Source organism: Heliangelus exortis, chromosome 2 (genome assembly GCF_036169615.1).
Source record: "Heliangelus exortis chromosome 2, bHelExo1.hap1, whole genome shotgun sequence".
Classification (NCBI taxonomy): Eukaryota; Metazoa; Chordata; class Aves; order Apodiformes; family Trochilidae; genus Heliangelus; species Heliangelus exortis.
The window spans coordinates 107,031,641-107,044,405 of record NC_092423.1 but is presented as its reverse complement, the minus strand read 5'-3'; the positions used below and the strand labels follow the sequence as shown (position 1 = coordinate 107,044,405).

Here is a 12,765-nt window from a genome sequence, read left to right as displayed (position 1 = left end):
TGAAGGAAGAGTTTTGCTTTAGAGTTGCTTCTCAGTAAGTTAATCATCTCATGTATTGAGAAGGCAGAAATTCTTCTGACTGTATAGTGTATAAAGAATACAGATTATGAGAAAGTCTGGCATTAATTTAATATGCACTTGTATCCATTCAATCCGAAATGAATGTCTGTTTGCTTGCAATCCTTCACCTGTAGCAAAATGCTACATGCTAGGGTGCCCTGTCCATATAAACCAAGGCACTGTGAAAATTTTAGCATCTGATATCAATCACAAGTGAGTTTTTAACTGGTAAAATCTACAGTAATGTTACAAACTGTTGATTTCTTAAGCCTATGAATCTAGGGCTGTTTGTGCCAAGAGATAACATTTGTTTTTCTCCTTTGTGTTCCAAATTTCTACCCTACATCTCTTTCACTCCCATTTCTCCCCTCTAAAAACCTTTTCAATGTTTTTGTAGTGTCCTCACTAAGTCTGTCAGACTGAGCACTTCTTTTACCATTCCTGATATTTCTATTTTTTCAGATCTCTGTATTCCCTAAAATATTTTCTCATATGTATTAATTCATTTTTGATGGCTTCCTTTTTTCCCTTCCTATTTTAAGTGCTTCAGAGTATGTGTAACTACTTCAGATACTCATAGAACTGTACAAGCTACATAATTATGAGTTTCTAAACTGGAATTATATACCAGACAGTCACTCAGTCTTACTCTAGTGCTGCATTGTTCCAGATGCAAGCATGATAATTTTGCCATTTCTTTTAAAGCAGAGTTTTATCACTTTGTAACACCCACTACTGAATAGCTCCAATTCTTTTAATGACTGCTGGATATTGCTTTTCCAGAGCTGTGCCATGAAAGCACTTTCCCAATCCTTGTTTTTTGTCTGAGATCCAAAACTCACTGCAACTTACTGCAGCAGTCGCTCATCCTTTGCTATGCAAACTCTGAACACACCATGGCAGTAACCAAAACACTCATTTCTACCACATTGGTTTCTCTAGCCTAGACTCTGTTGTAATCCCTCTACTGAAGCTTCTTTTCCTCTCAACACTGTGCCATGTTCTCTACTGACAATCACAGAATTATAGTATTTTTTGGGCTGGAATGGAAATTAAAGAGATTTTAGTTACACCACCCCTCCATGGGCATTGACACCTCCCACTAGACCAGGTTGCTCAAAGCCCCATCTGACCATATTCCGAACACTTCCAGGGAGGGGGGGCATGTGGATGGCATGTGCATGTCTTCATGAGTTGTACAATTGTCCTCATTTAAAAACAACAAGCCCACATTTTGTTAATATCCAAGTCTGGGTGACGATATTGTTCTTTATTTTTTAATGCTACATCATGTATTAAATGAGCTTGTTGTTGGCTGAGGTCTTCCTGTTAATGGCAGTGAAGAGAAATCTGGACCTTTCTTTGCAGCAGGTGATGAATACTTCCCTGGAAACCTGCCCTCTGAAAAACCTCAGTTACTCAATGATTCACAGTCTCTGTGCACAGGTAAAGAAAACTGATATGTAAAGCTAAAAGTCTCAGTTCTCTATATAATAAATGGAGGTAGAAGCCTCCTAATTAAGGTGCTCTGAGGTGCCCTTTGGAGATGCTTACTTGTATTCTTTGGGTATATAATGAGCCTATGCAATTAACTGAGGCTCCCAAATTAGGTGTCTTATGTAGGCACTGTGAAAAAAATCCACTTTGCCTAGCTACAACAGAATATCATGCCTTGTAATCTGTAAACCTAATGAAAGCCTTCCTAAGAGGCCCCAGCTGGAAAGAAAAATAACACATTTAAACAATCAATTTTATATTCATACAACTTTTTTTTTCTTCTTAAAAATATATCAGGCAGTGAATTTCCAGCTAATTTGGAATTCTGCATAGTTGACTGAATCACTGGTATATACATATTCTAAAAGATCCCATTTATATCTGTACAGAAAATCATCTTTTTGAAGGTCGTCTTTTCTTCTTATCTTGTATTCTAAATGATTCATATTTCCCTGTGCAAGGGTCCTTATATTTGTACCTGGGGGCTAAATTCTGTCTAATATGCTTACTATATCTTGACCTAGATTTAGACAAAAAAAACCCATTCTTTTCCCTTTAACAATTCCAATTATGGAACAATCCTATTATAATGCAACATAAAGCATTCCAGTTTGGGGTTTTTTTTCTGTAAAATCATCTTCCAAGTTAATACAGGGAAAAGTTGTAGACTGCTGCATTTCATGCAGGAGGTTTGCCAGGATGTTGTGTGGAGGATACTGTGGGTCAGTGATATGCTGGTTCAGAGAGCAGTCATTTACTACACTCATCACAGTATTATGCCATCATTGTCAGCTTCCCACACTGTCTATACTTAAGTCCAATAAAGTACCTGTTTTGTCAATGAATTAATGCTCTTACATATCTATTTAGGCCTATTAAACCACTACTTAAAGAAAAAAATGTGGGATGCTATTATTTTGCTTTTACTCAGTGTTTTGCCTGTCACAGTAAGTAAATTTAATCTGCATTATTAGTAACTGTCAACAGCATACTCTGAGCAGAAGGCAAATACAGCAGGTGGTAAAAAAAAAAAAGAAAAAAAAAAAAAGATGACTGAAAGTAGAAAAGCAAAACAAATGATTGCCAGGAACTGCTAATCTAGTTACGCATAAATTTAAGACAAATTAAAATGCATGCAGAGCTTTCACTGAAGGTGAATGCTTGGCAGAAAAGGAGGTAAACTGACCAATTGTTGTTATAAGACCATTTGTCAGAAAGCTCAAGTGTTAAAATCCCTTTATAATCTTCTAATTGCTTTAATGCAACTTTGATAATTGTAATCTGACAGACATTTTGAACCTTTAAGTGACAGCTCATCAGACAACAAACTCATGACAAAGAGGACTGATGCTTTGTTTACTAACATGTAAAGCAGGTGACCCTTTCAGCTTACTATTCTCCTCAGTAGTCAACATCTAAATTTTTAAAATGTTTTTGCAGGTCATTTGCATCCACATGGTATCCCTTTTGACAGGTAAAGGTATTAAAGAAAACACTTTCAAATGACTTAGAAACAATGATAAAAATCATGTTGGTTCATTATTTTACAATTCATAATTATCTGTTTTTCAGTAACATATAAAAAAGGGTATGCATGCAATTAGGATTTTGCCAAGGAAGGAAAGCTTCTTTGCATTTTCTTCGATTTCTGATGTGTTTGGGTTGGTAAAATGTGCCAAGGCCTTCAACAGTTCCCCAGAGTCTGGAAAACAGTCTGCCTGAAGCCTAGTGCAGAATTTCACTTCTCCCAAATCTCATTTTTAACTCATGCAGGGTTTTCATCTTTTGGCATTTGACAGAAATGCCTTCATTGGTTATAGGGGCTGCTAAAAATGTCTCGACCTTAAAGCATTAGGTGGCTGCTGCCAAACAGTCCTTAAAATTACTCTAATTCCAGTGGATCAGTTATCTCCATCTCTCATAAAACTCTGGCATAGCTTGGCCTGAATTTGTTGAACATTCAAACAACAACTACAAATTTGAAATTCAAAAATATGTTAACATAAGCTGAAGAAACAAGTATTTCTTTCTTCCCCAAAATCCTGAGATATGTTTCTTACTTACTTAACAATCAATTAAGTGTACCTTCAAGGCTCAGTGACACCTGGCTTGTCTAAAGGGGGATTTGTCTATCCTAGTCACATCATCCCCTTTGCTCACTTCTTGCTCTCCTGAAGTCTTTGTAGATGTAACACATGATAATAACAGAGAAAAAGGGGGTTGAACAAGCAGGAATGACAGCCCTTCACAACTGGCTCCTCTGATGAATCTCCACCTCCACAGAAATCTCGTATTTTTTTTTTGCTTTCACCTGACAGGAGAGACAAGGGTGCCAAGTTGTCCTGGGTAATGCAGGGCAGTAAGACTCACTTCAGAAATACTCAAATTGCAAATTCCATCTACTTAGGGTCTCTAATACCAGTTACTCAACCTGCCACTTGTGCCAGTGGGAGCCAGAGCAGCCATTAGCAGCATAGAAGAGAGAACGCCAGGATCCTTTGGAGCTGCTAAACTTCTAAGGAAAGGAGTTACAGAAGAACTCCACAGGAGCTCTGCAACATGCAGGGAAGGTAGTGTTCAGGTACTGCAGCATAATTAAGGCAACTGGGGCACAATGTTTCACCTTGTTTAGAACAAAATCCAAGATAAAATCAGTCTCTGGTTATGGTTTGCATAGAACCTGGTCCCTTTTGACAGTTCTGCAGGACAGATGGTCTCAGAGCTCTGCTGCCACTACACAGAACTGTGTAAAGAACACTCTTTTTTTTCAGTTGTGATGTCTAAATTAACAACATTTTTGAATTTCAAATATTACAGTTATAATTATGTGTAAGTAAACTGAGTACTTAATTTGAGGACTGAAAAATAAAAGCTCTCATCCTGCTGGACTTCTAAAATCAATTTAAAGTTTTCCCTCAAGAGCTTTAACTACATTGAAGGGATTGTTACTTTCCTGCTTTTTAAATATAAATTTTTCTGTATATTTTATTATTACATTCAGAAGTAACATTAAAATTTATTTTTATTTTGGATCTGTGAAACAAAGTCCAACTGTAGAAGGGTTGGGTGAAAGGAGACTTTATTTGGCAATTGACGCAAGCAAAACTGTAGAGCCAGGCAAAAGAGGGAGAGAGGAAAAGAAGATATAAGAGAAAGAGAGGGAGAAAAGGGGTAAGAAAATGGGAAGAATGAGAGAGAGAGAGAGAGAGAGAGAGAGAGAGAGAGAGAGTTACCACCAGGGGTGCAGCCATCCAGCAAGTTTCTTCAAGATGTCACTGATCCTGGACAGGGTCCGATGCGAGATGGCAGTGGGTCAAGAGACGACGAAGAAAGCCCACCATGGACAGCCATATATACTCCTGAGTTCCTTTTGTTCCAATGGGGCAGCTGTCAGTCAGCTGACACAGAAGCCAGGGTCACTGGCATCAGAGCCATTGCAGACAGGCCCCCCTGGAGGGGGGGGGGGGGGGGGGTGGCTTCCAGCACTCAGGTCTTATCTCTTTCCAGCCATCACTCCCTGCTCAATTCCAGCCCCCTCAGCCAGGTCCATCAGCATCAGTACAATCAAGGTGGCTTCCTCCACCGTGGCCAGGGAAACCGTGCCTGGAGGGACATCCTAGCATTGAAGGCCCTCAGAAAAGGGGAGCAGTCTCCACCCAGCCATTAGTTCTTAGCTCTCATCTCTTTCTTGGTGTCACCCCCTGCTCAGCTCTAGCCAGGCCAGGTCCTCCACCCTAGTCAGGGCTATTCACTTTAAAATTGTCCTTTTGAGGCAAATTCCAATCAGTAAGATCAGACTCCACACTGATGAAAAAGTGCTTTCTATTTTACTGACTTAAACTATTTATGAATACATAGGTGAAAATGGAAATAGACAACAATAACATGAGAGATGTCTCCATTCCCAGCTGCATCTGTGTCACTAGTAGGAAAATCCTCTTGTATCTATCTTCCACCACATTTTAAAGTCTAATTATTCTGGATTTGTATTACTGGGGGAAAAAAATATTCTGTGAGCTCCCTAACACTGTCAGTCCTGCTAGGGTTGTTGAGCCTTGAAGCACAAATTTTATGGGAGAGTATCAATCTCTTGTATTAAGGAAAATCAAGAATCCAGAGAACTTGAAATGAAGAGAGAAACAAACCACCACATTTTCATTCTTTTTTCATGAAGAAAAAAGTATTTCTGTATTTCTGTTTACTGACTTAGATATTTATATATTTCCCTGTGCAGTCTACTGTTAACTTGTAAGGCTCACAGCCATAAGTGGACACTGAAGGAAAAATAAAGGACTTGGTTTTCTAACAGTATTAATAGTTTTATGACTAGCAATGCTTGTACCTTAGCAAAAAATACCCCATGAATCTAACCTTACAATTCAAAGTGTAAATTCTCCATGATGCTATGGAGAATGGCTCCTATGCAAACAGGTCCGATCATAATTATGATTATAATGTATAATGGAATGGGAAAGATTCATCTTTCTCTAAAGCATCAGGTACTACTTCTTCCTTTCATAATGTCAAAGCTGGATGGAGATAGTGATCAAACATGGTGTGACAATTTCCTCAATGCCTCCCTGTGAGAGCTATTAAAATTCAACTTATGCACAAAAAATTGTCTTGAGTGCCTAGCTTGGTAAAAATTGTATGTAATCATCCAGGATTTTGCAGTTAAATCTTGCCAAAAAATAGAGAACATATTTCATGGGCACTTTAACAATTTTTTTCTTCACTGTAATTTTTTTTTTCATCATGTAGACATGCTAAGATCTAAACCCATCAAGGCTACTTAGCTTCTGGAAAGCACACGAAAAAGTTAAATGGTGGAATAGAGACTGGAAGAAGAAGTGTGCCCAGGATTCCCAGGACCAGCTTGCTGTAGCAGTAAAAATTACTATAACTCAGATTCCAGATCCTCTGTACGCAGCTGGACTCTTTACCGCAAGTGTGTATCAACCTGCTTTGAATTTTTGTAATAATAAATGAGTATTCTTCTTGAAAGATTAAAAAAACCCACAACAGTAGTTATTAAAAGTTTACTTATAAAGGATCTTTTCTTGGTATCAATTAATTTATTCTATTGTTCATTAATAAGGGTTATATCATACTCTACAGGAAGCAGAGTACCCTGGAACTTGTGCAGGAGATTAATGCATGATTTGTCCCAGGCTGTGACAGCTCAGTCTTACAGCTCAGTCTTAATGCTCTCAAGGGGAAGGTAGGCCTGAATTCAAACTTGAGCTGACTCACACCAGTAAATCCCCCCACCCAAGAACCAGTGCCAATAGAAAAGCACATATGGCATTACTAAGTGGAGAATCCTTGCTGAGAGGTACCAGTGCATCCATTTGTCATCCAGACAGTTTATCTAGAGATGTTTGCCTTCTACAAAATTATCATTTGCAGATTATCATCTGCTCCTACTGTGCCATGTAGGGTCTAATGATACTGTGATGAGGCAACTTAGAACCATCAAAAGAGTCTATATATCCCTTGGAGACATGTTAAAAGGGATTGGTGGTAGCCTGGGCTGCAGTGCTGACATGCTCAAGAATTTTTGCACCTGAGTTTTCACCTAAAAGCATTCATTCCACCACTCTAAAATCCTTGAACCTCAAGGCAGGGATTGTGGGAACACAGTCCCTCCCATTTTAAGAGCTCATGTTCGAGACCACCTGAGGAATATTCACAAGTCCGTGGGACCCGATGAGTTACATCCCAAGATCCTGAGGGGAATGGCAGATGTAATTGCTAAGCTACTCTCCATCATATTCAAAAAGTCATGGCAGTCAGACAAAGTCTCCAGTGACTGGAGAAAGGGCATATGATGCACATTTTTAAAAAGAGAAATCCACTTTAGATGGAGAAGGAACTGGCTGGATGACTGTGTCCAAAGAGTTTCAGTAAATGACTCGGTGTCCAAGTGGAAATTAATAACGGATGCTGTCACTCAAGGGTCTGTACCGGGACTGACACTATTTCATATCTTCATCAATGATATTGCAGGACTGAGTGCACCCTTTAGCAAGTTTGCAGATGACACCAAACTGAGTAGTGCGGTTGATATGCTTCAGAGAAAGGATGCCATGCAGAGAGACCTTGAAAGGCCTGAGGAGTGAACTCAAGGTCAGGGCACTCCCCAGTATCAGTACTGGGGAATATCAGTACATAGGGAATGACTGGCAGTCCAAGAGAAAAGAACTTAATACTCGTGGATGAAATAGCAGTAAGGTTGTTCATCCTGGAGAAGGGAAGGCTCCGGAGAGACGTTTTTGTGGCCTTTCAATACTTAAAGGAAGCTTAAGAGATGTTTTGTACCAGGACCTGTAGTGACAGGTCAAGGAACTGTGATCTTAAACTGAAAGAGGGGAGATTTAGGTTAGACAGTAGGAAATTATGCATTAAGAAGATGGTGAGACACAGGAACATGTTGCCAAGTGGAGTTGGGGATGCCCCTTCCCTGGAAGTATTAAAGGCCAGGTTGGATGGAGCTTTGAGCAACATGGTATAGTGCAAGGTGTCCCTGTCTATGGGAAGGAGGTTCGACCTAGATGATCTTTGAAGGTCTCTTCCAATCCAAACCATTATATGATTGTATGATGCATTGTAAGACTCATAATAATGATGATTATGCTAGTGGTATTACATAGATCAAGCATCATATTGATCTACGAAGCATTTTCAAAGGTGTGACATTTAACTTCATGCATTTTATTTTTGCATTTAACGTAATTTCAAAAAATAGTAAGTGTCATGGCATCAGCATAGTTGATAGAAATGGCAATTGCCTATGACAACATGGTACTTTTTTGTAAGATGTGATTCCAAGACCATCATATATTTGATAGAACATAAATAAAGCAACTCATTTTGAATGTTTATTTGTTAGCTTAGTGAAATGTATACATAAACATTAAAATGCAAAACTGTACTTGACACTTTGATCCTGAACATGGCACTCTACTGTAGTGAAACTAGTTTTTCTCAATATTACATGCAGAAACAAATGTTTGGGGGTTTTTCCAGATTATTTCTTATAGTCAGCTTTTCTGTTCAGTATTCACTGTCATTATGAAAGTGTTGGAAACACTGCTATGCTCCTGACAAGGCTTCTGGTGTTTTGCTGGTGCTTTCAAAACCAACTATAAACCAAAGTAGGTTTATATATGTAAAATACGTTAGGCATTATAAAACTATCATTTCTCATAGGCATCCTCTAATCAGTGTGGCCGCTTTAGAAATACTATTTAAAGTCTCTGTTAAAAATACTATCTGCAGCTATTTATTTTCCATTTTCTCTGACTCTTTGCAACCCTGGAAAATGGAATAGGGTTTTAATTTTTAGCAGACATTTTTTAAAAGTGTTTTTTGTTTGGTTGGTTGTTTTTTTTTTCTATAAAGTTCAATTGTAAATTTGATATTACAACATCTTTTATCTTGGATTTTTGTTAATTTTAATTAAGCCATATTAGGCAAAAATTTGTTAACCTGTTAATCACTCTGTTTATTCTTGAGGATGTGTATATAAATTATCTTACACTTCATAGGACATTTTTTTAGTCTTCTATTTGTTAAGCCCCATAAGGCTTTTCCAGCAGCAGTTTTCTTGTCCTTCTTCCTTTTATTGAGACCAGACAAGAACAAGTTTGTTTGGCAGATTTGCAGAGTCCTCCAAATCCTAGGTCAATTAAATTATAAAAAAGCAAAACACCATATGAGATCACTATTATACAGAGAAGATTTTTATTAGACAGAACAAAAAATTATTTGGATTAAATAAATCAAAGTTCGAATTTATTAAAGATAACTGCATTTCTGAGTATAAATATGCTATTTTCAGTCCATGGTGATTTTCACAGAAGCCTAGAAGACACAATAGTGGTCTAATGTTTCTGAAGCTAAGATTTCAAATATAGTATTTAGACCTAGTGTTATGACCTTTTACCATTCATTCACCATGTTATTTAATTAAGGCTTAGTAATCAAGTAATCTTGTTGATCTACACCAACAATTTACCATAAATATTTACCAACATAAATCAGATTGTGCATCCAGGTATTCTGAAAAAAAGTTGCATATTTAAAATGTGCATCATTATCAGAATTCTCTGAACTGCACTCAGTATTGCTGTAGCCAATGAAATTGAAGCAGGAATCTAGTTTCATGTGTGTACACTTGACTATAGCAGAGGATGATTCTAGAACATCAGTAATTTGAAAAATTTTCATTGAGCTTCTGACTGAAATATCACAAGAATTATATGTTTAGGGATATTAATATTAATTGAAATTCTTCTAGAGACAATCTTGTGTTAGCTTTTTGATGTCAGTTCTGTGTAGCTAGGTAACATTTACATCTATTTGGCATTTTCTACTTTAAAATATCTTTTTATACCTTCTAACTAGCCACAAATATTCAACTAGTCTTTAAAAAATCTTTCCTCTCTCTTATTGTTGTAAATCAATTTTAAACGTGCATAAGTTTTGTTCTTCTGCCTCTTGCATTTAAGAACTCTTAAGAAATGTTGAAAGAATTAAAGAAATAAGATAAAGCCATTAAATGTTATGTAAAGTCTTTCTCATTGTAGTCTAATGTGCACGTGTGCCTTTCCCTGCATGATTCAGGAGATCACTAAAAAAATATTTATTAAAGCCAATAGCTTTTTATCTTATATTGTGCAACTGTCACAGTTTAACACTGGCCCGGCAATTAAACCGAGTAACAGACGCTCTCTATTAATCTCTCTCTTCGCCCTGGTAAAGAAAGGAGAGAGAATAAGGGAGAGAGACTTATGGGTTGGAAACTAAACTACACAGCTTTAATGAAACAGTAATGATAAATAGGAAAAATTACTAAATATATACAAATATACAGGAAAATGGATACCACATTCCTCCCCCGTTTTCCCCGAGTAACTCACATCACCACCGAGGCTGCAGGGCAGCCCTGGGAAAGTCCAGGCTGGACTCCTGGAGTCGGCAGCAGTTGGGAACTGGAGGCAGGAACACACAGATAAGGGCTGGCACGGATCAGGAGCACAGGCAGACGAACGGACGGGATCCTTCCAGGATGCCAGGTGAAGGAAGGGAAGCAGGAAAGGCAGGAAGGGCAGGCAGCCGGAAGTTGGAAGCAGGAAATCTGGCTTGGCCCTTGTGATCCCTCAAATTTATACTGAGGATGAGGTATATGGGATGGAATACTCTGTTTGGTCAATTCTGGCATCTATCTTGTCCATTTTCTCCCAAGGGAGGGCTGCAGGTGGGACCTCTTTATCCCTTCTGGAGGGTAAAATTTTCCTCAGAGCTGAGCAGTGTCCTTGGCTCTGCACACCAGTCTCTAGCAGTAACTATAAACATCAAGTGTTATCAGTCCTAGAAGCACACACTGTCTGAGAAACTTGCTTTTAATTTCAGGAAGTGCAACTACTTACAAGAGTCTTAGCTAAAAGCAAAAGTACAAGACAGAAAATCACCTTTATCCTGGCCCAAACCAGGACAGCAACTTAATCATAGATTATCTTCACAGAGAGATTTCACAAAGAGAATAACTTTCTTCAGAAAATTAATAAGCGCTTGGCTCTGGAAATGTGTTTGAAGATCATTTTAGCTTTTTCCCATCTTTGCTTTAAATTGCAACAGCTGATAATTTTGATCATAACATTTGATTATTTTCTTCTTGATTGTTAAATTAATAACATTTCCCAAAACTGCTAAAAAGGAAAATTTTAGTTACAGGTTCAATGCATTGTTCACTTGATGACCTGAAAGATTAACTGAGTTATTATTATACACCAATTTCTGAGAAGCAAACAACACAAAAAGGCAAGTCATTTCTTGTATTTAAAAAACTGCAAAGAAGCCTCTCCCCGCTGTATTCAAGAAGTCAGAAGAACATGGAAGGAAAATACAATACTTATAGCAAATTTACTCTCTGCGTGAACAATAAAGCTATGGGGGAAAAAAGTTTTATACAGACAGCTTCAATCTGGGATATGAATGGGCATTATAAATCGTGATCACCAAAATCAGGGTGTATTGCTTTTGGTTTCTTTAAATTGGAGATATCAGGTAAAAAATAAACTTAATTCAAGACTTGCATGATTACATGCAAAATACACAGAGCTATAGCTACAATCAAGCTAGCTTCAAAGGAACATCTCTGGGTGGGGCTTACAAATCACAGGAGAAGGACGACCAGGGAAGGAAACACATCCCTGAAGCCTTTTTCCAATTTCCTAGGTGAATAATCCTAAAGGTTCCTAATCTAGTTCATCACTGGCTTTTCTCATAATCTTCTACAACTGGCCACTGAAATGTCTGTCTCCTTCTCTAGGTAGCATCTAGAAACTCCCAAACACAACAAAGAAGTTAGGAGAGAGGTCAAGGAAGTTTAACCTTATCAGTTAACAAGGACAATTCTGTTCCTCCCCATAGTCTTAATATGATTTTTTTTACATTAGGACAGCTATGAACAAAGGCCATATGGTGGGAGTGGCTCAGTGTTTTGTTTTTATTTGGTGCAGGCACAGACTGTGAATACCACAGGATGAGAATATAGATCACTGATCATTTACTACTGAAAAGGCTTTCCAACACTGACCATAGCTGGTCAGCTGATGAATTTGAATGAAGTTTTTGTTAGCATTTTCCAATATCTGTTTTCTAATATTGTTACTTAACACAAATGTTGTTGTAAGTGAAATCAAAATAAACATGTTTTTTCATTTTTCTTGAGTCTGAGATAATTTTGGAGGATAACTAAAAGTAATATTTCCTTATAAATGACGCATTCATTGCATGAATTACATGAAATTCTTTGATTCAGGTGATACAGTGTTCACTGGTTCCAGAGGTTTTATGTATATAAAATTAAAAGGTATTTGGATGCCTGTTTTAAATCTGTGGCAGTTCAATATAAATTTCTTGTCCTTCATTAAACTGAAACATTTTAAATGAAAAAAAGTAAATATTCATTAGTTTTAATATTTTTGTGCTTTTCATTGTTTTGTGTTTTTGTATCATGTCACTTCACACAGTGATATCTGGCACTCTTTATAAAAGTATTTCTGAATTGCTAATATCTGTCATCTCTAAGAGATCTGAAAGATCGGTCTTAGCCATCCTTCTCAGTTCTTTCTCCATCTTCTAATATGTTTAGATGGGTGTTTCTTTCAAGACAAAAGAAAGAACTGACATTTATCCCCA

The 12,765-nt window shown here is 37.6% G+C and overlaps 2 long non-coding RNA genes across 3 annotated transcripts in view; both read left to right on the top strand.

Moving 5' to 3' along the window:
* Positions 1-6,569, top strand: part of LOC139793758 (uncharacterized) — a 30,231-nt gene extending 23,662 nt beyond the window's left edge. For both annotated transcript variants that reach the window (XR_011724778.1, XR_011724779.1), the window contains one exon: positions 6,319-6,569. This is a non-coding gene — a long non-coding RNA (uncharacterized lncRNA). The remainder of the gene's footprint in view (positions 1-6,318) is intronic.
* LOC139793156 (uncharacterized) overlaps positions 1-12,765 on the top strand; it is a 569,166-nt gene that overhangs the window by 353,341 nt on the left and 203,060 nt on the right. The window lies entirely within an intron of this gene.